This window comes from Lonchura striata, chromosome 5 (assembly GCF_050655825.1).
Source record: "Lonchura striata isolate lonStrDom1 chromosome 5, ASM5065582v1, whole genome shotgun sequence".
Taxonomy (NCBI): Eukaryota; Metazoa; Chordata; class Aves; order Passeriformes; family Estrildidae; genus Lonchura; species Lonchura striata.
In genome coordinates, this window is record NC_140707.1 from 9,665,532 (window position 1) to 9,688,311 (window position 22,780).

General features: G+C 37.7%; 1 long non-coding RNA gene across 2 annotated transcripts in view; it reads right to left on the reverse strand.

Moving 5' to 3' along the window:
- Positions 1-21,820, reverse strand: part of LOC110473831 (uncharacterized) — a 34,025-nt gene extending 12,205 nt beyond the window's left edge. The window contains exons 1-3 of one of the 2 annotated variants that reach the window (XR_002465974.2): positions 9,857-21,820; positions 1,196-1,299; positions 587-697 (exon numbers count right to left, since the gene is read on the reverse strand). This is a non-coding gene — a long non-coding RNA (uncharacterized LOC110473831). The remainder of the gene's footprint in view (positions 1-586; positions 698-1,195; positions 1,300-9,856) is intronic. The other variant, XR_002465975.2, reaches the window with a different exon arrangement.
- Between the last annotated feature and the right edge of the window lie 960 nt (positions 21,821-22,780).

Sequence of the window (22,780 nt, forward strand, 5' to 3'; positions counted from 1 at the left end):
TGGACAGGTAATCACATGGAATTTAGGACTTTGCAAATGCAGCCCGCTGCTTTAGGACTAAAAGAGTAAAATAGAATAAAATAAAATAACAATCACTAGGTCCAATTCAGAAGAAATATCTAGTGAGTCTAAAGGGATTTTTAGTTGGAGTGGCTCCTACTCCTCTGCTGTAGCAGATCTGAAATGTGTTGGAGTAGGCTGACCCCAGCCAGCAGCTCAGACCCACCCAGTGGGGTGGGGAGAGAATAGCATGGACAAAAGTGAGGAAAACCTCATGAGCTGAGATGAAGACACTACTAAGTGCAAAATACCCCAAAAGCACAAAATCAACTGATGCAAAAGCAATCTCTCCCCATGTCCTGCCAGCAGAGGATGTCCAGCCTGTGTCAACAGCAGCTGGAGAAGATGGCATTTTTTCCCCAATTAACATCAGGAAAACTACTTTTTCTACCAAGTTAGTTTTTATATCCTTACACCAATTAAAGCTGCTTCTGCCTGAACTGATCAAGAAAACATTTTCACATTTTTATCAATGTTATTCATACATTCCAGTATTTCTGTTAACATTTATTTTTGCCTCCATTACCTGTAAGAGCAATCTGGCCATAGTTATTTTCTCAAAAAGAGGCCACCAGAATAATTGTGAGTGTAAGGGCTGGACTTGTTGATCTTTTCCAACATAAATGATTCCATGACCCTGTAACACAGTGGAAGCTTGCCTGGTTAAAGATAAAAAATTGCAGCAGCAATTCTGTAGTGATACAGTTCATACAACAAATGCTGTTGTGGCCAGCTCAAAATAAAGTATTTTTAATAACAGCTATAGACTGCTGTATCTGGAAAACAAAATATATGATATAAAGAAAAAAATGATGTTGAATCCTACAGAAGAAAAATATAAGAGTAGGTAGGTTTTTTTTTTCAGAATAAGAATCAAAAGGGGGTTAGAAGATTAATCAGTGAGTATTAAATAAGTGAACTCTGATGAGTTTTCTTTGAATTCTAGTTTTTGCAAAATCGGTAAACAATCTGGGATATAATGAAGGGTCGGTTTTTCAGAAATGTGTGGAAGAACTTGAAAATATGGTCCAGGGCTTATAAATCCTCAATCTTATGGATTAATTTTGATTTACAGGAGATGCAGAGAGAATGCTGCTGTTGGAGTCAGACACTTTTCTCTGTTAATGAAACCTACTTTGAATTTCTGTTGTTACTGCTGAAAGACAGAGTTTCTCTCTTCATGGCTTCACTGACTGATTTAATACCTCTTCTGTCATGCTGCTGCTGTGGATTTTATCTCTTAAGGGGAAAAAAAAGAGGCAGAGAAAAAAGTATTAAACTGCACAGCAATCTATAAAACTATTGGCATTTCGAGCATTGTCAGTGTGTTTCTGATTAAAGGCAAATAGTGCATACATGCTGATGTTTTCTCTCTGTTTTTTGAAGGACATCATGCCTGGCTTCATTATAATAATACTAATCAGAGCCTCTGTAACAATATCCTATTTTTGTTTGATGATATTGTGGCCCTGAGATCATTCCTCATGTTGGGAAAGCTTTAAAGCAGAGAGCACTTCCCATATCTATCCAACAGGCCACTATTGAATGACTGTGATTCATTAGTGAGAGGGGAAGAAAGTTCCTTGAGATCAGCCCTGAAAGCAATCTGTCATTAGAGCAGCACATTAGCTTTCCTCAAATTCATTTGTGAGACTCCTTGCAGGAAATAGTGCCTAATAAAGTAAGGAAATGACAGGGGAATATTGGAGACCTATTAAAGCATTAAACCCTATTCTTTCCCAAACACAATAAAGGCCAGCCAGACAACCATCTGTAATGTTGCATTAATTTTCTAAGAAATAGTGAAGAGTGTGTGTTCATAACTCTGGGGCTTTAACACGAGCCAGTGCAACCCTCCAAATTGTCCTTGTCCTTGCACAGTTGGTGTGGCTGCTGTAGCCTGGACACTTGTCTTGGTTTGTAAACCAGGTGTCTGCTGAGGAAGGCAGGAGCGTCCCTTGAAATGGAAGATGCAGTCCCCCTCCCTCTGAATTACTATAATTTTGAAATTAAGGGGCTCTCAGGCAAAGATATGGGAGTAGAAATAACAGTTCTTTACTAGGAAAATTAAAAATACAAATGCAATAGTACAAAAAAAGAAAACAAACCACTGCCAGATTCAGAGCAGCCCAGGGCAGGGAGGTGTCTCAGCCCCATCCCAGGGTGGCTCAGCCCTCCTGCAGTGCCAGCTGTGCTTCTGCTGGAGCAGGATCCTGCACAAGGGGGGAGTTTTCCTCTGGAGCTCCAGGGCTGGGGGAGATGGGCCTGGGCTCCTCTGGGAATGCAGGGGGAAGGAAGCTGCTCCTCTGGGAATGCAGGGGGAAGAAAGCTGCTCCCCTGGGAATGCAGGGGGAAGGAAGCTGCTCCTCTGGGAATGCAGGGGGAAGGAAGCTGCTCCTCTGGGAATGCAGGGGGAAGAAAGCTGCTCCTCTGGGAATGCAGGGGGCAAAGGCTGCTGTGCTGTTCCCAGGTCAGATTGGATCCAGGTAGGAATGCTTGGCTCCTCCCCTGGGCAGAGCATCTCCCCATGGATGATGGAATTTTATCAGCCATGCAGGGACATTCACTCATTGTTTTCTGTCATAAACAGAAGATAATTAATAATAAATGGCTCATGAACAGAAAAGAACTCCTGGAGGGAGGATTGGCTGTGGGACAAATAAAGAAAACTGCCCAATGAACAGCAGAGAACTGCCCCAGCTCTGACAGATGGCAATAGAACATACACCCCAGCCACATCTTGCATTTGCAACCTAAGACATAACTTCAGTCCAAACAGCCAGGGCAGAACCCCCACTCCCAAAAACAGAGCCTGGGAAGGCAGGGGTTGTGCTGAACCCTAACCACTGGGTTGTATTTTTAAACTCTTGCAAAGACCTTTGAGATCTGAAAGAACAGCTTAATTTTATGCTGATAAAGCATTCTGTGAACTTGAAATATTGATAGCTTTATACAAACACTGGTCTTCAGCGTTTATACTTTTTACTGAAACTATATTAGAAGAGTAAGTATGATGCAATATTTTCAACAATGAGATAGAATTGGAAGCTGGTATTTAAAAAGAAAGACAGAAAAACAAAGGAAGAAAAACTGCATGGGAAAATATTCCAAAGAAAGTATAAGGCCATTATTCTCTTGTGACTTTTACCAGTTCATAATCTCAAATGATTCCTTATTCTTGTCTTTTGGGAATCCATCCTATTATCAATTTCACCAGTGTTTTCTTGCCAGGAGTATTTGGGTATTAAAAAGCAAGAATTCACTTCATGTTTTGACTTGGCATGTGAATTGCTTGAGAAAATAAAATAGAAGAGATAAAACTGTATTTTGTGCAAAATGTATTCTGCAGTGAATATATTCCATGTCCTTCATCTAAGGATTCATTTATATATGTATTTGTAAATTATATAAATTTATAAATATTTTTTTTCTTCCAGTAGCAGTATGTTAATACAAGAATATTCTTATCTAGGAACCAGAGCCCAGGATCCTTTCTGGTGTGCTGGAAGCTGGCAGTGGAGCAGCTACAGGCCCATGCATGATTTACTGCCCTCCATGTCAGAGACAGGAGAAACTCACTTTTTGTTAATCTGAAGTACCAGAGGAACACTGGCTGTGAGATTGATCTCCCAGCTGGTATCCTTTATGGACAAGGCAGCAGAAATTATGGCAACTCCCTTGGGCATCTCCCAGGGGGTGCTGGAGGGAGTCATGGTCTCCTGGCTTGCCGTGTGTTTTCTGGACACTCCCAGGGCTTAGCAGCCTTTTCATTTTCTCCATCGTGCTCACATGCAAAGGCCAAGTACATGTGCAGTTCTGCACAGGGAATTTATGGAGTCTTTTTCAGCAAGTAGCTAAATTAGCCTCCTCACCTCTCGCAGACCTGTGTACTGCATCTCTCCTAAGCAGGTAAAATCTCTTCTATTAGCAATGCTCCTCAGGGAGCATCTTGGCCCTGCTACACTTTCACATCAGATCATCTTCTGGGCTGAAAGGCCACACAGTAATTAAACCAGTGAGTGACCTTAGCAGGGGAAGGCTCAGGGTTGTTTTTATATTCAAGTACTGAATATGTAAAAAAGGCATTTTTACATGGTTAGTCTGCCCCTAAAACTAACACTTATCCATAAGTGATACACCGAGTTTCTGAGAACCAACTTTTATGCTGTGTTCCAAGAAGTGTCAATATAAGATTCGCAATTGGTTTAGAGTTTGATACTGCATCTAATTCTCCCAAAACATAAGAAAATATTGCCATCTCTTGCTCCATGCAGGAAGTGCAGCTGCTTCCTCCAGGCACTCCTCGATTTTCATTGCCCTCTGTGTACCTCTGCTGTTACAACAACTCAGTTGTTTCCAGAAAAGGTGGGCTACTGTGATGCTTTTCTATTTTTCACATTCTGTGCTGCTTTAGTGTGCACTTCTGAGCTTCCCATGAGGGGATGCTGAGCTCTGTGCACAGAGCAGGGACACAAAACAATTCCTGCTCCAGCTGGGCACCAAGGACAAATGATCCAAATCTCAGCCCAGGAGCACAAACAGCGTGGGCTGGAGAGAGAAGAACAAGCAGGATGGGGCTGCCTGGGCTGGAGCTGGAATGGGACAATGAACTCCAAGGTGCCAATGGAGCAGAACTGATCCCAGGGAGAGCCCCCGGGAGCGCTCGTGCATTTTGGGACCATTTTGGGTCATTTGGCTGCAGCCCTGGCTGGGCTCTGGTGCTGCCCAAGGTGGATCCATGGAGGAGATCCTTTGAATCAATCCCTGCTTTATTCTTTAGCTCTGTCCAGCCTCTGCTCTAGGCCAGCCTTCACCAGGCATCAAATTCTGTTTCACAGAAGCAAGCTTAATTTCAATGAACTTACATGGTAAAATGTTGAAACAAGCATAATGTTCTTATTTTCTAATGGTGGGGTTAGTTAAAAATTAATGAGAATTATGTCATTCAGTATATTTATTGTGGTTTCTTAAATTTTTAGAGGTTCAGTTTTGGCGTGGCTGTTGAGAAAAATAACAGTGCATTTAGTGCTGTCAGTGCTGCTTAAAAATCCTTGGCTCTTATCTTGATGCTATGGCCTGAGGTGTGTGTTGTGGAAACTGTTTAGAATTTGTAATAGAGAAAAGCATGGGAAAAGTGATAGTCCTGTTCCAGTCTTATTCCAACATATGTTCCCTCTGAACTCCTGATACGTACAACAATCTAAGAATCTAAACCCACAAAATACAAACACATGGTTAATACCTTACCTAGTCCACAACCAACCTTACCTCAAATAATAAAAACTTAAAAGATAAAATCTCCTCAACATATAACAACAATTCAAATTTATTGGAAAACGAAATTTTTAAAAAATCAAAAAACAAATCAAAGTCTCAAAAAAGCCCTCACAACTCTCCATGTAACTGCTCAACAAAATAATTCCACATAAATAATAACAACAAAATTCACAAAAACCCCTCATATTTCAAATCTAGAAAATTAAAACATATCAAACAATATTACCCAAAGTCTTTGAAAAACACAAAACCAGCAAATCATTACCCAAAATAAAAAAAATAAACACCTTTACAAATCAGTACCATTCCAAAATAAATGTAGATAAAAAATCTCTACCCCTACCAAAAAACTCCAAAAAAAAACACAGCACACCAGCACACTCTAACACAAATAATAACAGTAACTCATCAATTTTTATATTAATTTTTCTTCACACAGATACTTAGGATTACAATTTAATGTTGTGTTGAACCCCCCAAAAAATGACCAAAGCGAAAAATTCCACACAGGACAAAAATTCTCTAACTCCAAACAAGATTTACAGTGCCTACAGGCTTCTGCTCTATTCCCAATTTGTTCCTATGATTTGTACCATAGGTGAGTAGAAGTCAGTGTTTTGGCTTTCTGCTTTTATCAGATTATAAATAGGTTTTCTCAGAATATATGTGAGTGCTGATGTTTCATAAGCATTAAAAATTCTTTTTTGTAATTATTTTTTTTGATTAGATTGTTATGAAATGAAGATTTTCTTTATTCATAAACTGAATTTTAACATTTACATCTGAAGATTTATTTTTCTACAGTGAAGAAGGCCATGTTCTTTGGGCCAAAGTGTAAGATTTAATTTTCTTCCACTCATCAGTGATGTTGCATCATGTATTTAAAGTTTTTTCACCCTTGAATGTGATTATGTATTGTCTTAGAAGTGACACACTAAGAATATTACTACTGACTTATTAATTTAATACAGATACTGTTCATGACTTAACCTTTCAGTTCTCAACATCTTGCGAGGTTTTAGTCCAGTAACCAGTCAGTAATTTCAAAAAAATTAGAACATACAGAGGATGATACAGATACTCAGTTAAGTCAGATTCAGGGACAGGGACTTATGTTCCAATTGCAATTAAGCCTAGAAAACTTTAAAGACAAGAATTATGATCTATTTTTCCCACTATCATTCACCATGGTTGCTGCAGGAAGAAAACAGAGCATTTCCCTGATAGAGAATTTCAGGTCAGACACGGTGTGGCAACAACATTCCTGGCCATTCCCAAAGCCTTGCTTTGCTGGCTTAATGCTGCTGAGGTCCCCAAGCAGGTCATGGAGGAAAAAGACACAACCTAAAATATGCAAATACAAAACCAAATGAAAACCACGGACAAAGGCTAAAAATCCTCAAGCCAGCAAACCTCCCACGACAGGAAAATGTCACTGCTGTAGTTCAGAGATTTCTCTACAGCAGCTGGACTATGAAAAGATGGTCAGAAGCTGGTGATGGCAGAGCAGTGGGGGAATGACCTCAGCTGTATCCCTAAGCTTTGATCCTGCTCATATTCTGGGAACTTATTTTCCTTGACGTGTAGGTGAATCCCGTGCCTGAAATAAGAGTTGAAGTAACACAAGAGGCAAGGAGGGCTATTCTAAGTAACTTGATAAAAAAGGAAAATTCAGCAACTTAACAAAGAAAACGACAAAAAAATGACTCCAGACTCCTTCGAAGTCAGAGGTGCAGCAGCTAGAACAATTCATTAATGCTCCATGCAGGAAGACCTGTATTATTTTAAGAGCACTGTATTTGCATTTTAGATATAGCAGAATGAACTAATTATGAAATGTATGCATCAAAGATTTCAATTTCAGGCTTGACTTTACTTTGGAGATTAATTTTTTACTTTATCATTTTTGCAGGCAGTTCAATGGACAGCCTTATTTGAATGTTACTCATTGTTCAGTGATGTATGAAGTGTATTTAATCAATGTGAAGAAAGTAATATTAAACTATTATCAGAAGCATCAAATGTTCCAAAAAATCTCAAAAGGAAGGTCAAAAGGTAACATTTCTGCTAATAATAGGAGAAACAATATATTTAACTTATTCATTACATACAAGTTTTTCATGGCATATACATTATCCTTTTGACATAAAATCACAATGGAGAATGTGGACGGTTATCCCCTTGACTAAAAATATCACATGTAGAGTTGATCAAGTAAGCTTTCAGTGTTTAGTAAAAGATATTTAAATAACTGTTTTAGAGATGGTGTGCATTTTAAAGGCTTTGCTGCAAAAACATTTGGTAGAACTGTCCTTGTGCTCATCATTAATTTGCTCCAGATGGGATTTCAGTCCCTGCCCAGCCTTTTACAAGCACACCCACAGTGGGTGTCACAGGTAAAATCTAGTTAATATAAGGCCAGAACTCTCTCAATTCCACTGCAGATTCATCCTCAGGGGGTCAGCTCAGGCGCACCAAGCCAGCTGGAAAAGTGGCTTTTCCAAGGCACCTTAAACTTGGACTGGAAACATTTATTTTCCATATTCATTGCCTCACACTTGTGGATGATGTGAACAATATTGGTGTAAGAAATATTAAAGAAAAAAAAAATCCTCCCACGTCTGTATGTCTTGCACTTTCTATGTTAAGGAAGATTTCAGCTCTAGCTCAGAAGCCCAGAGGTTCCTTATGAAATGAGCCGAAGGGATTTGAAGGAAGAAAGCATGTGAATGCAAACCACTGACATGGTAAGATATGCTCAAAGGGTAATTTTCAATGCCTCTTTAGATTAAGAAATAAATTCATTGCATAGTGAAAAATGGTGACCTGCACTGTGGTTTTTAGAGCAAGCTACTGATTAAATTATGGAAAACTGATTTTTTTTTCTAGCTTAAGATGTACTCAGAGTTAACTGGGATCAAAGAAATTAATTTCATACCACTACTAAAATGAATTACTGTGTCCTTACTTTCTTTTTACCACACTTGTGATATCTCTTCCAGTAATAGCTGATAGCTTTGCTTTTGTCTCTTGCTCCATCACATCAGCTTTGCATTTTTAGAGGCATAAAGCAACAAGACTTGTTGATGGGGACTTCTCTAGTGAGCAGGCTATTAAGGATGAGCAGCACTTCAAGTGGCTAGTGCAAGTCCTTCCAGTGAAAGAGCAAAATGTTACTGCAATTTGATAGACTTGCTTCAACAAAACCACTCAGCTTTTGTTTTGGCTCATCAGCATCTTGCAGAGAACTGTGTATTTAAAGTTAACCTCAGACCAGTACATTGTAAATGTTTGTAGAGAGCAAGAGCATCCTCTGTGCAAGAGCACAAGGGAAGGTATTTCCAGCTTCTCAGCCTTGAAAGCAATGGACATGTGAGACCATCTGAAGTTTCAAAAGTGTTCCACAGGACCTGCTACGGCTTGTGTGACCTTCATTCTGCAGACACAGCAAGCCTCTTTCAAACATCACTGCCACTGGGATGCTTCCCTTGGCTTGCAGAAATCAAGCATAACTAAGTCTTCTCAGGAGTAGGATTTTACTGTTGTGCAGAATTCTCTGCCTTCTAATTTTATGATCAGAGGTGACTGTAGAACATCCCTGGTGGAAAGTACGATTAGAAATGCACCTGGGTGCTTGAAAAAGTTTCTGGTGTGACTTCCTCTTCAATGACTGTTGAGCACACATAAATTAATGCTGTCCCCATTTCTTCCCCTCATACAATTTTTACATCTCTGTTTCAATGGATGTATTGCAAGTGAAGGCTACTAAAACTACACAGCTTGAAGATAACAGTCACTTACTGAAGCAGACAATTTTGCTTCAATTTTTGATTAATTATTTTGTTGAGTAAGGTCAATCTATCAAGTTTAGGCTTAATACAGCTGTAAAGTTTTATAATTTAAAGTCCAGTTATGTCACCCTAAAACACTCCAAGTTGCAATTGCCTGTTATCAGTTGCAACAAGTGTGTTCACATGATTAAAAATGGAGTTACATTCTTCAGAGGCAGTAAAACCATTGTTGCTGTAATTTAAAATTATTTGGTATATTAAAGAAAGCCAACACACAAAGCTGTTACATGCAAATAAGCAGGACAGATATGAAAGGATATCTGTGGGCCAAGCTGAGCCCATGCCAAGGAAGTACATATTTTTTTGACTTCATGTGATTTGCAGGTGAACATTAATGAAATAAGCAATGGGAAAAAGCTTCTCTAAAAATCTAAACTCTCGGTACCATGCTGTCATGGAAATGGCAGCCTCTGAAGCTTGGTGTTTCAGAATTAAAGGTCAACAAAGCAAATGTTAAAGTTTCATTTTATTCCCTGTGATTTTTCATAACCAACGAACACTTTCATTTATTCCTTTTCAAACCTTCACACAATATGCCTGCACAGAAAAATTAAACCTGCTCTGCATTGTTAGATCCAGCAGAAATTAAAGAAACTACCATCAGTGCTGCTTCTTGTGATGCACTTACTACATTCTCCCCTTGGAAGTAGGGACAGCATGCATTTTACCTTGTTCCACAAGGAATTTTCTGCTTTGGAATGTGTCTGCTGGCCAGGTTGCATTGTCCCTTCATGCTTGTCCCTTCACAGTTATGTGAAAATATAGGTAAGTCCTATAAAAGGAGAATAGAAGACATTTATTAAGTAGATACAGTGAAATTTCTTCCATTCTTTCACCAGAAAAGTTGTAAAGTTACCACTACAAAAGTGGTAAAGTTGCAAAATTATGGGTTTGGATGTTGAAGATTGAATGCTGAAGCTTGAAACCTGCATTGTGTGCTGAAGGAGATGTCCAGGAGGAGTTTCCACAGATGGAGAACACAAGCTGAATTGTATCAACACCCTGATACCACAGGTGATCACGTGCACTTAAACTTCCAGGAGCAGGTGTCAGCTTTTGGTCCAGGTCTAACGTTGGGGCTTTGATCTTTGAGCTTCATTTTAAACAGCTGCTTGATTTTACAGTCCACTCAGATGGGCAAGCACTCAACATATTAAAATAAATGTTACTGCATTGCATATCAAAAGTTAAAGTAAGCATTAAATAGTAAATATTACAATGTACAGTAAATAAAATGATCAATTAGTATCTGTTGTCAGTGAGGAGCACCACCAATTACAACTTATAAATATCACCATGTACTTCAACTACAGAACCCCCCACTTTCTCAGATGCAAAAATGTAGGACTCATCCCTTTGTGAAAGCCCACCAAATTTAATGCCTGTGCCTTAATTTGTATTGGACCTATTATTTAAATGACTTATTAGATTCTGCCTAAATTTGTATTTGATCTATTACTTAAATGACTTACTGGATTGTTCCAGCAGTGTTATCTGATCATGTCAGCTGTACTGTCCACTTCCACACAGACCCAGCAGATCAACATTTCACTGCAGGCTCTTTGCTATACAGATCCCAGGTTCAAGTTAATTGTATGCCAAATGTACCTCTGTGACTCAGCCTGGACCACCCTGAAATCCTGGAATCAGATATGAAGTTGAGGCATGTTTTACTTTGAGATATATGTTTCTTATTAATAAGGGTTCCTTGTCTTCCAGAAGTTTGTCTGAAATTCTACAGGTTTGAAGAGTCTCACTTTTCTTCTCAGAAATATAATCAAGATATATAAGAATTTCAGTTAAATCCTCAGAAATTATAAGGTCTTCAAATCACAATATATTTTATCTCTTAACACCAGAGAAATTTTTTAAAGAAAGTATTACAAAGATGTAGAGAAATAAACAGAGTGATAGTCGAATTATCAGGTTAATTCAACATCTGATGTTATAAAAACCCAAACTGAACTAGGGAATCTTAAGGAAACACCAATCAAAATACTTTCTGCAGGTGAGCATCAACAAAGAAAAACTAAAGACCATCCCTTAGAATTGCTGTGGCATTTACAGGGGATGTTCTCAGAACACCAAAAAAGAGCGCTGCAGCAGTGCAGACCAGACAGAGCATCCTGCACATTGCTGGGGAGCAGCTACAGCTCCTGTGCAACTCAGGTATAAAAAAGGAGTGGACTTCAGTGGATATATTTTATTTCTTTAGTTTTGCTTTAGCAAATATGAGATTTCATTTTGCTTTGTTTTCTAACGCCACACTTGGCTGTAGGTCAGAGTAACACAACCAGGTCAACTTCTAGAGAAGTAAAAGAAATCTGTTGTGGAAGCAGAAATAAATAATGGGGAACATATTGATTTAGATATCCTATTCATTTTTAATTGAATGTGATCAATATATTTGCAAAATTCAAATCAAGAGATTTGCTACTTTAGCAAGAAATAGAAGTCAAATGAAACTGAAATAAACACAAAAGCTAACCCTCAGAAAAAATCACTTAAATGGCAAAAAAAAAAGAATATTAGAAATACTTAAGAATTAAATAAATTTGCATGTGACTGTAGTTCAGTTCTCTTCAGCAGTTTAAATGTTGCTAACATTAGAGCCAAATAAACATAAACTATGTAAAAATAAAGATTTGCAGCAGCAGTAAAATACTCTGTCTGCAACTGAAATACAGACCTTTGGGATTTTTTTTGTGTACACTGGATATGTTCAACCCTGCTTGAGATATCTGGTGGTTCTTATACAATAATATACAATATACAGAGTGCACATAATCCTACTACAGGCTCTACTCTGAGGGACAAGAATCTGACCCACGTGAAGTTATGATACTGATCTTTATTGTGTGGCTTTAGTGCTTCAGTTCATTGGTTTAGCACCTGACTTTTAAAGAATAATCCTTTGAAATCAATGAAAATTAGATACAGAAACATCTTTGAAAAACCAGCAGCATCCCGTCCATGGCCCTGCATGCAGCATCCTGCTGACCACCTTAATTTGGGTGCAGAAGGCCAGGATGAGGTCCCATGTCACCAACTGCAGCATTAAATAATTTCTTCTGTCTCTCTAGAGAGGAGTCCACTCGTGGAGGTGTGATTTAGGAAGTTTTTGAAACACTCCCTGATGTTTTCTCAGAATTTGTTCTTGACTGTGCTGCTGTCAGTCTCTGCTACGACAAACTGGTGGATATAATTGTGTATAATTAATTCCTGTGTCCCTCACACACCAGAGCAGCTAGGGGCTACAACTTTGGTTTAGGAACACTTGAGAGCCCTGGTGGCAAAGTGCAGAGGAAGGAAGTGTTTATTGGGATACAGTAGTTTGGGTAGAGAAGCAGTAACTTTCTCAGGTGACAGAAATGCAAACCTGGAGCCTCCCCTGAAATGGGAAATGTAAAACCCTCCCTCTGAATACTATAATTTTGAAATTAAGGGGCTCTCAGGCAAAGATATGGGAGTAGGAATAACAGTTCTTTACTAGGAAAAATAAAAATGAAATGAAAATGCAGTAAGACAAAGCAACCCTGACAGAATCAGAATCTGACCTGGCACCCTTGTGGGTCAAGGTGGTGGCAGCAGCCCCATCCCAGGGTGGCTCAGCCCTCCTGCAGTGCCAGCTGTGCTTCTGCTGGAGCAGGATCCTGCACCAGGGGGGAATTTTCCTCTGGAGCTCCAGGGCTGGAGGAGATATGCCTGGGCTCCTCTGGGAATGCAGGGGGAAGAAAGCTGCTCTTCTTGGAATGCAGGGGGCAAAGGCTGTTGTGCTGTTCCCAGGTCAGATTGTATCCAGGTAGGAATGTTTGGCTCCTCCCCTGGGCACAGCATCTCCCCATGGGATGATGGAATTTTATCAGCCATGCAGGGACACTCACTGGCCATGAAGAGGAGATAATTAATAATTAATGGTCCATGGACAGCAGAGATCTCCTGGAGGGAGGATTGGCTGTGGGACGGATAAAGAAAACTGCCCAGTGAACAGCAGAGAACTGCCCCAGCTCTGACAGATGGCAATAGAACACACACCCCAGCCACATCTTGCAACCTAAGACAAATGTTTTACCTGCTTTCTGTCAGAGGATTTTAATGGCTATACCTCAGGTTCCAACATCCCAAAACACAGAGAGGCTTTAAAAGTTTGGGTCACTGGAGAGTGCTCAAGCTGGGATGTTGGAGCTGTTCCCTGGAGGAAGCAACAGCCACAACGATGGTTAGAAGACAGTCCTGTGATTATTACTCAAACATACTGTGGAGTAAAAGTGACATTTTTCTTTCCATCCCTTGAAAGGGGAACGTAAGGCTCTCTGCCCCAGCCATTCCATTTCAGGAGACGAGCAAGGGCTGCAGCAGGACTTAACAGCTGCCTCCTCTGCTCAGACAAAATGAGACTAATCCATATATCATTTATCATATCCATGTATCATTTCTTGACAGTCTTACAGAAATCCAGAGGTTCACATGACAGCACAGTGAAACTCAGATATTTAAATGAACCTTGCAAGTTATTTGAACCATCTGAAGCTATTGCAACAATTTTTAGCTTATGCTCAACTTGATATCTAATTGTTTTTCTGTATTTTCTTTGTGTAGAAGATGTAGGAGAGTACTTAATACAACGCTTCACTTTTATATCATAACCAATAAAATTAGATCCAAACAATTCTCAAGTCTGAACTAAATGAGAAAAAAAATAATTAAGCACTATTCTTATCCTGACTTATTAAACCTATTATAATTCATAGCAAATATTGATAATCCTAATCTTGATTTAAGTTTTTAATATCTGAATTTATAAGGTGTCCTACAAAACTGGTGAGATGCGACTATCTTGTTTGAATAAGATTAGATAAATTAGTTACAGCTCATAACCAGAAAGCAACATGAGTTTAAAATTATCCAAAGAAATAAAAGTGGGTAAGATAAAAAGTTTAAATTATGATGGTTGTTATAACTTTCACAATTAAAAAAAATTAAGAATTGCAATATACCTACCAAAAAGATCATGGAAAGCTCAGTCTGGTTTGGAATCCTTTAAAGCACTAGAACATCATAAAAGAGGTTCAACTTGTTTCTTACAAAAAATAGATACAAAATATTTCTTACCAATAGAGCTTGATGGGGTGTGTCTCAATGAAATCACAGCCTGTTTCTCACAGAAATCCACAAAAACTCCATCAGTCACACTTTTATCCATCTCTAATTCCGTAAAAAAGGACAAGTTAATTCCTTGTGCTAGCTCAGTATATTGAAACAAGACTGAAAATTTTAGTTAGAATTCATATCAAGTGTTTAAAAGCATAAAACATATTGCAGATCAAAGTCAGTGCTTGTCTTTGTATTTCAGTTAGTTCTGGAATTATTGCAAAATACTATTTCCTGAGCTGGGAAGTTATGCTTTGCACATGCTTTATTCATAGGGCTGAATACTATTTCACAGTAATTTTCTTCCAGGTTTGAGGAGGTAATGTAAACAGCATTGAATTTGCAATTATTTTTAAAGTTGGTATTGGAGCAAAAGATGTAAAAAAAGAGACACTATATATTTCACTGTTAGCAAGCTGTTGCAGTATAAGCCTGTCAGTTTTAATTCCTTGAATTAAGTTATGCATTGCCCCCCTTTCTCCAGTCTCAGAGCACTGCCTGTAATGTATCAGCCACTCACTGATTTCAAGATTGGTCAATTGGAAATTAATCCTTGACCCAGAGATTCTGCAGCCATGAGGGCACTCCATGGTTCAGTGAAGTTCCTGCCAAGATTTCTGTGCTATTTATTATTGATGAACATATTCATTAACAATAATGAACATATTAATGATTGTAAACCAAAAGGTCTTTGCAGAAAACCCTGAGAGTTGCAAATGTCAACGCCTGGTGAACTTTTAAAGCCAATTTATAAACTTTGTCTGTTACAAATAAAACGTTGACATATTTTAATCTATAATGAATTAATGACTGAAACAGTAACTGTTTTTACAAAGAATAATTTTATATCATTACAGAATCTCTTGTGCTTGCAGTGTCCCTACCACGGAGGGTTTAGCAGCCCAATTCCTTGCTGGCAGCACTAGATGGAGATAGTGACTCACACAAAGCTTCCTGACAGATGCTTTCCTCTCTGCTAAACCAACCACTGCCAGAGAAAAACGTTTCTTTTGGTGTGTTCAGTTTTGGCTGTTTTGTTGGGTTTTTTTTTTTTTTGTTTTTTTTTTTTTTTTTTTTTAGTAGTCAAAAAAAGTGAAATAAAATTACTCATGCTTTGAGAAGCTGGCAGGTCTCCCTGAATCTCTTTCACACACACTATGTATATGCAAATAACAAAATTCCAGGCAAACTATAAACAAAGTACCGGAATTTAATTTCCAGGTTTAGTATATGTGAAATTTATTTAGCAACAGTAACACTGATCATGTTTTTATTTGATCCATAAGAAAAATCCCTACCACTACTTTGTAATTAAGAGTTCTTTTGAAATTTCTGGAAATAAACAAAACAAACAAGCAAAACCAAAAATCTATATGTGCTAGTTTACTTTCCCCACACAAAGTCAATATATTGATCTTACCAGGTGTATTTAATTATCTTTACCACGGAGCAGCCTCCCAGTTAGCAGCTGGACAACGCTGTCACGTGCCAGCCAGGAACAGTGATGGACATCCCCTGTTTTTGATTTCCCATGAACTAGGTTTGGGTAGAAATGGGATACTAAAAGAGCAAAGTCAACAGGGAAAGAGAATTGCCTGTAACTAAACAACTGCCAAGAGAGTATTATGAGGATATTTTGGGTTAAATTTCCAGAAGTGGCTCATGATTTAAGGAGGGACATGGCATCAGTGTAACACAATGTGTAATTAGCAGAAAGGAACTACATTGCACTGCAAATCTGACACGTGTGAAGTATTAAAAAGTTGGAAGTCAGGTGTATAGCGAGTCCTTTTATTTAGGCTGCTGTTTAAGACAAAAGCAGCTGGAGTTCTTGTGCTGGTGCACAATCTCCCAGTTGTGTGAAAGATGGGACCTCCTGGCAGTGACATTGTTTTGACTTAAAAATCATTTAAACACACTGAACTGGAGTGTGAGCTAATTTCCCAGTGGCAATCAAACTTCAGATCCTGAATTTGGATGAACCTAGCTGTGGCTGACTGCAGCCTCTGCAGCCACGTTGGAACAATGCATCCAAAAGGACCTTCTTGCAAACATCTGCTCCAGTTAGCTGAGCCCTGCTAGGCTCTTGGCAAATCACAGTAGCAGGCTGCTGATGCTGATCCCAAACTGGCTGGAATTAATACAGCCTGGCCTGTATTAATCAAAATAAATATGGATTTCTTTGCACTATTGCACCTTTCAAAGGGAAAAAGAAGAGAAATATTAATACTGTGCTTCCACTGTGCTGGTGGAAGCTGTTCTGACTTTGTTCAACAACACAAAGATTAATTGGTTTCACCTGAGAACCTTTTGAGGTGTCCAGTTCTCTCTAAGATGTAAAATGCACTAAAATTTGCTGATTGATGTGACAGAGAGCACATCATACTGAAAAAACCACAGGATTGTTTCCAAAGCAAGCAGGACATCTCTCAGAGAACAAGATGCTGTGGGGTGCAGCTGTCCCACAGCTTTTTTTGTCTGTTGAAAGGGAGAAAAGAGCTGGGCAGGCTGCTTGAGGGTCACAAAGTCTATACACTTGGAACTCCCTGATAATCATTCACCAAAACTAACATACTTTACAGGTGGAAGTAAGGAACTTCTGTAATTTAGATGGTCTCTAGCTGAATCCATCTCAGTATTCATGGTTTAATCAGGATTATGAGTTTTTCTGGCTATTTTGGAAATGAGGAGGCTCCTGCCAGTCTTAATGGTTTGTTGTTGGTGGTGGTTTTTTGTTTTTTGGTTTTTTTTTTTTGGTTCTTGTTGTCTTTTAAGACATATTATTACTATTGACATTTAAGTTGAAGAACAAATACCTAAGCATACCTGATTATGTGAAAGGGACCAAAGAAGACTTCTGGAGGTCCTGCTCAGGGCAGGGAGAATTTGTGTTTATAGTTTGAGATGCACACAGGAAAAAAGTCCAAAATATCCTTCAGGAACCTTTCACTACCTGTTTATTTCAATCTTCAATTTCTGACAAATGAACAAGAACAACCACAAAATAATAGCTAGCTTTTTTTTTTTTCTTGGTCCTATTTTTTCAAAGGCTCACTCATTTTTCATGTAATTAGACTAATTATTACCAAAAATGTAGTTACAGACTGAGTAGTTTGGGAAAAACAAATGAATAAATACCCATGTTCAGCTATCCCTTTATTCTGAGTGGCTCCTTACAGTGAAGCAGCTGCAGTGTATTTATAATTCTCAGTGATATTGCATTATCAGAATCTCTGTTAGAGCAGGTAGTTTGTGTTTGTCTTTTTGTTTTTAGCTTGTTTCTGAATTCTGGCTATTCTTGATGCACTCACAGTACCTTGCTTTAATTATTTTCCCAATAAGTAATTACATGCAACTTTTCTTCCTAGAACTAATAAACTGCCACAAGCTCTACTGGGTATGTATATTGACAACAACCAGAGGGAAGTGGGGGATAAAAGAACATTAAAAGTTTCATTATAAGATTTGAAGAGTATCAGGGTAGCCATGTGCTTTGGACTTGATTTTGCTGACAGTAGAATGAATTTCAGAGCATTGTTTTTCCCTTGGTAATTTGAGCTTAACCACTCTGAGTAAGACATAGATGTGACTTTTTGGTATGGTGAACTCTTAAAGCCAGTTATGAAATAACTACTAATAAAGCCCTGCTTGTTTTCTATATTTTCTAAGAAGGCTCCACCTACACAGGGACAGTACCATGAATTTCTTCTTGTGTGGAGAGTCAAATATGAAATAAAGGATTCAATCTTAAGTCATAAAAAGGGATCCTTTCATCTTCTATGAAAAAAACCAACTATATTCTTTCTAGTGCTGCAATGAAGTGGAAGATGCAGTTAATATGATACTGCATATTTGTATAATTAAATATAATTATAATTTTAATATAATTAATATTATACATGTAAAATTATTAAATAGAATACAATTATTAAATATAATATATTATAATTACTTTGGGAAACTCAAAGCAGCCCAATCAGCATGTCTGCAATAAACATGTATGAAAGATTTAACAGATTAGGACTTGTTATTGCCAAGGACTAAAGCTTTTCTGCAGTTACTCACTTTGCACATGGCCATACACATTTTTATTTTGTCTTTAGATTTGTTGTATTTTAATGCAGACTAAAGTTTTCAAACCTTGGTATTTAAAATTGCACTCTGAATTCTTGAAGAGAAGAATAATCAGGTTTTCAAAGACTCTTCAGTGAGGAGCCTGGAAGTCAGCAGAACTGTCTCTTTTTGTATTAGGCTTGAAAAGATAGACTTTATCTTAAGAAAAATAAGTTAAAGAAAACCAATTTGTTGAAATTAACTATTTATGTCTAACATTTATAAAAACCAGCCTTTTCATGGAATCTGATGGAAAATAATACTTCCCTTCCACTTGCAAGCCATAGTATTTTCCACATACCTGGTTTTATGCTGTTCATAAATATTTCTCCATATCACCAATAGGGACTCCATGTGCAGGGGAGAAGGAAAGAAAAGAAATCTTTTACCTTTTACATGCAAAGAAAATCTTTAGGAAAAGTCATCTGAGATTTTCCTTTGACTTCTTTGCCAGGGGAGTACCATGCTGCAGAGTTTAACCTGGTTTGCTAGCAGATGATCCTAAGTGAACCAGTTGGACTTCAAGACAAAAGAAAAAAAATTATGAAATATATTATTCTAGCTGTAAGTAGAACCATTGCTCTGCATTTAAAACTGTTGTAAAATTTCAGATGTAGTTCTGTGAAATGACAATAAGGTGGTTCTTTTAATTTGTATTATTTACAAATATATAGATATTAGTTGAAATGTAGATATAAATATAATATATAAAATATAATATATATTATATATATAACACAAATATATAATATATATATATTTTAATATACTGGCACAGTAAAAAAAAGGTATAAAGGCATGTGAATTACAGTTGGGCTGTGTCCCTGATAAATCATGTAAGCAAATACTGCCAGATTCCTCTAAATTAGAAAAAAAAATGTAAAGAGAAAAAAATTAACTTATACTATTAATATACTAATATTCAAAGCTCTCCAACTCAGGCCTAATAAATGGCTTTTAAAAGTTATCCTCTCAGCTCAGGCTCAGACTGCATTGCTGAAACACAGAATTCCAGCCCCTGAAGATCTAATGCACGGATCTAATGCACTCTGCCTGACCTATTACAGATGATTATAAATTACACAAGTCCTCGTGTTACTATAATTTTCTAGAGATTGCTTCTTAAAGGCAGAGGCTAAAATAAAATAAAAAAAAAAATAAAAACAGACCAGGAAAGGAGTGTAAACTACCATTTCTTTTCTCTATGCTGGATTTAGCTCAGTTAGAAATACAAATTTGGGGTAATCACTGTGAACCATTTATTTACTCCCTTACTTGAACTTTACACCATGAAGAAGCCAAAGCAAGTTTAGTTTTTGAATGTAAAATTACAAGAGGGGGTGGATTCTGTGCTGCCCACTCTTGGGGTATTTGACAATTTGTCTGCAATATCTATATTCCAGAATATTACAATATATGAAATATACTACAATATATTCCATATAGTACACATAAATGAAATTAGGAAAATTATTCCCTGTCCTTTAAAAAGATGAGAAATTAATTATGGACTATGAGATACTATTATGTGACAGCAATGTCATGCAAATACGCTGTTTAGAAAAATAAAAAACCTAGAAAATTTGTATTCTGAAGTGTTACTTACTTTATTTATTTGGGTAAATTATTTGCAGGTTTAAAGCGTGTTTGAAAATTAATAGCAATGTTCTTTGTGTCATTTTATGCAGTCTCAGAGACCAAAGGAGCCTCAGGAATTAATTGCAGCCTTCTAATACACACAATGGTGTAATGACGTATTTTACATTACTGGTTTTTGTTTGATTCCAAATAAATTGCCAATTTTTTTTTCTGCTGTGATACTAAAACAATTACCATTCTGAAAAAGGATAATTAATCTACAATTTTTTCACATTAGATCATATATCTCTAAAGAGTGCCCACAGATTTGATGGTCTTCAGCTGCTGTGTATTTGTTTTTCATTTTTTCTGGTGGTGTACCGCCCCATCAGTGCTGACATTTAAATGAGTGAGTATTCAACACAAATGTGATCGTTTGTGTAGCATCCAACGTGGCACCATACTGAGATGATTGCTTCTGGGAGCCATCCATGGGTTCCCGAATAGGGGGGAAAAGCCAGGCAAAATTTTATCAATTTACATTTTTCTGTGATTAATTTTTATGCAAATAAGGGCCCGACCGTGCTCCCATCTCACCTGAATCATGCGGATCATCAAAGACAAATTGAGCATCACTTATTTAAAAAATAGGCTTTAAACTACTCTACAGCTGTGTTGGAAAATGCTAAGAGTGGGGCATGAACTTTTCTAATGTAACAGGAAGAGATAAGAAAATGCTTCTCTTTGCATTTTTGTCCACACTGTGATAAACATGAGTCTTAACAAAATCCTAAAAATTGTCTTTGTTTTATATTCCTCATGCCCTTGTAAACATTTGACTGTGGGAATGCTTCATAACGGGATTCTTCCAATTTCAGAATAAAAACAAATGGACTTACAAAAACACATTGCTTAGTGATGAAAAAAATTATATTGATTAGCATACTCAAAGTACAGATTATATTTACGTTTTAGATGCAATTCAAGAAATCACCTAGTGGTATACTGCAGTGGTAAGTGCCTTACCTAAACAATCTTCTAATATTCATGCTGTTAAGACACACCAAAAGGTAAGTTCTGTTTACAAATTAACACATTCTGTACTTATTGTATATATCTATCTATGTAGATCTACAGAATAAAATTGCATAAAACTGGATATTTACACACTGTTAAACAACAGGCTTTGAAAAGAAATTTAGGATGAGAAGGTTACACTGATGGGCATTTTATAGTTATTGATACTAATATTGAAATATATATGTGTGAAGAGCTATTCTTACTTACTTTTTGCAAAATTGTATTTCTCTTCCTTTAGGAAAGGGACAAAAGTGTTTCTTTATGGCATTAAGGAATAAGGCAACACTGTCAGCCAGAGCTGCAATTTTTACAGCTGTAAGATTGCTAGCACTCAGGAATATGAACACTTGTGCCTCTAATTTTCACTTGAAATTTGAATCCAAGTGTAAGAACATGTTCTCACGAAAAGCATTCTCTTATAAGGAAGCTGAATTTTGAAAAGGCATTTTTCTCTTCAGAACCATGTTCTGAGAATTGTAATATGTAATGTCAGTTCAGAGACTCATTTTACAAGTCTTTCCACAAATCCATATCCCCAAAGCTGATCTCAGAGGAGTAAATGTGATGTGTAATAGAGAAAAGATGGTCTTTATCAGTCAGAGCTGGAAAAACAGAGGCACTGTGGCATTGGAGCAGAGATGGCCCCACATGAATTGCACACATTAAAGCTGTGATTTTACAGGTCTGATTAACCCACAGCTTAATGAGCTACTTTTCATTAAGCTGCACAGCTGAATGTGTGTTACTGCACACCCAAATAGAATATGTGTTTGCAGACATGACCAATGTCACACTCAGCCCTTCCTCTGGCATGGGAATCAGAAAAACACAAACTTCCACAGACACTGAAGAGTTTAATCTGTGACCTTAGACTGATGTAAAAATACAATACACAGACATAAAGCAGAAAAATCATCAACTTGTGTTTCTACAGTTGTAACTAAGAATATGCCTTAGGTAAGTGAGAAACTGGATTGAGTAAGATGGTGAAGGGTTTATAGCGTAGTAATGGAATAAGATGCAGTAGGTTGTGAATTTAAAAGTTATGTGTGTCTGCGAGTTAAAAGCCCATTGGATAAAAGTATCTGCAGTGCAGCAAAATTAAATAAAGGTGCTAGGTTAGAAAAGCAAAATACACCCTGTGGCAGCTGTCTATTGGGTTAGAAAGTTCTGTATGGCCTTGTAACAAAGAACTTGTGACTACTCTGAGCTATGGCCCTGTTCTTGCTCCTCTAAAATCTCACAGCCTCTGAGACTGGTGTTTATCTGAGCAATAAATCATTCTTAACTTTAAAATAATTCCATCCCTTCATTACTAACAGCAACAATGAGACTCCGAAATGTTTAAACCTGGTTAAACCACAACACGTGAGGTCACAACTGCAGCAAAGCTACCAGGGATGCCCCCACTGGTCCCAGCAAACCCAGAGCTCTGCCTGGTCTCCAGCCTCCAGCCAAGACCTCCTAAATATCTCAGACATATGGAACTCATAGGGTTTGATGCCTATAAATGTCTATAAATTCATTCCTCATTTTCCCCCAGTTGTGATTATTGAGAAGAGCTGTACTGTGGCAAGTCTGGGGATACCCAAAAGCCTGACTACATAAATGATACAATTCATTGATTCAGAAAGAAAGAAAAGGTGAAACTTAAAGTGCGAGGAGTGAAG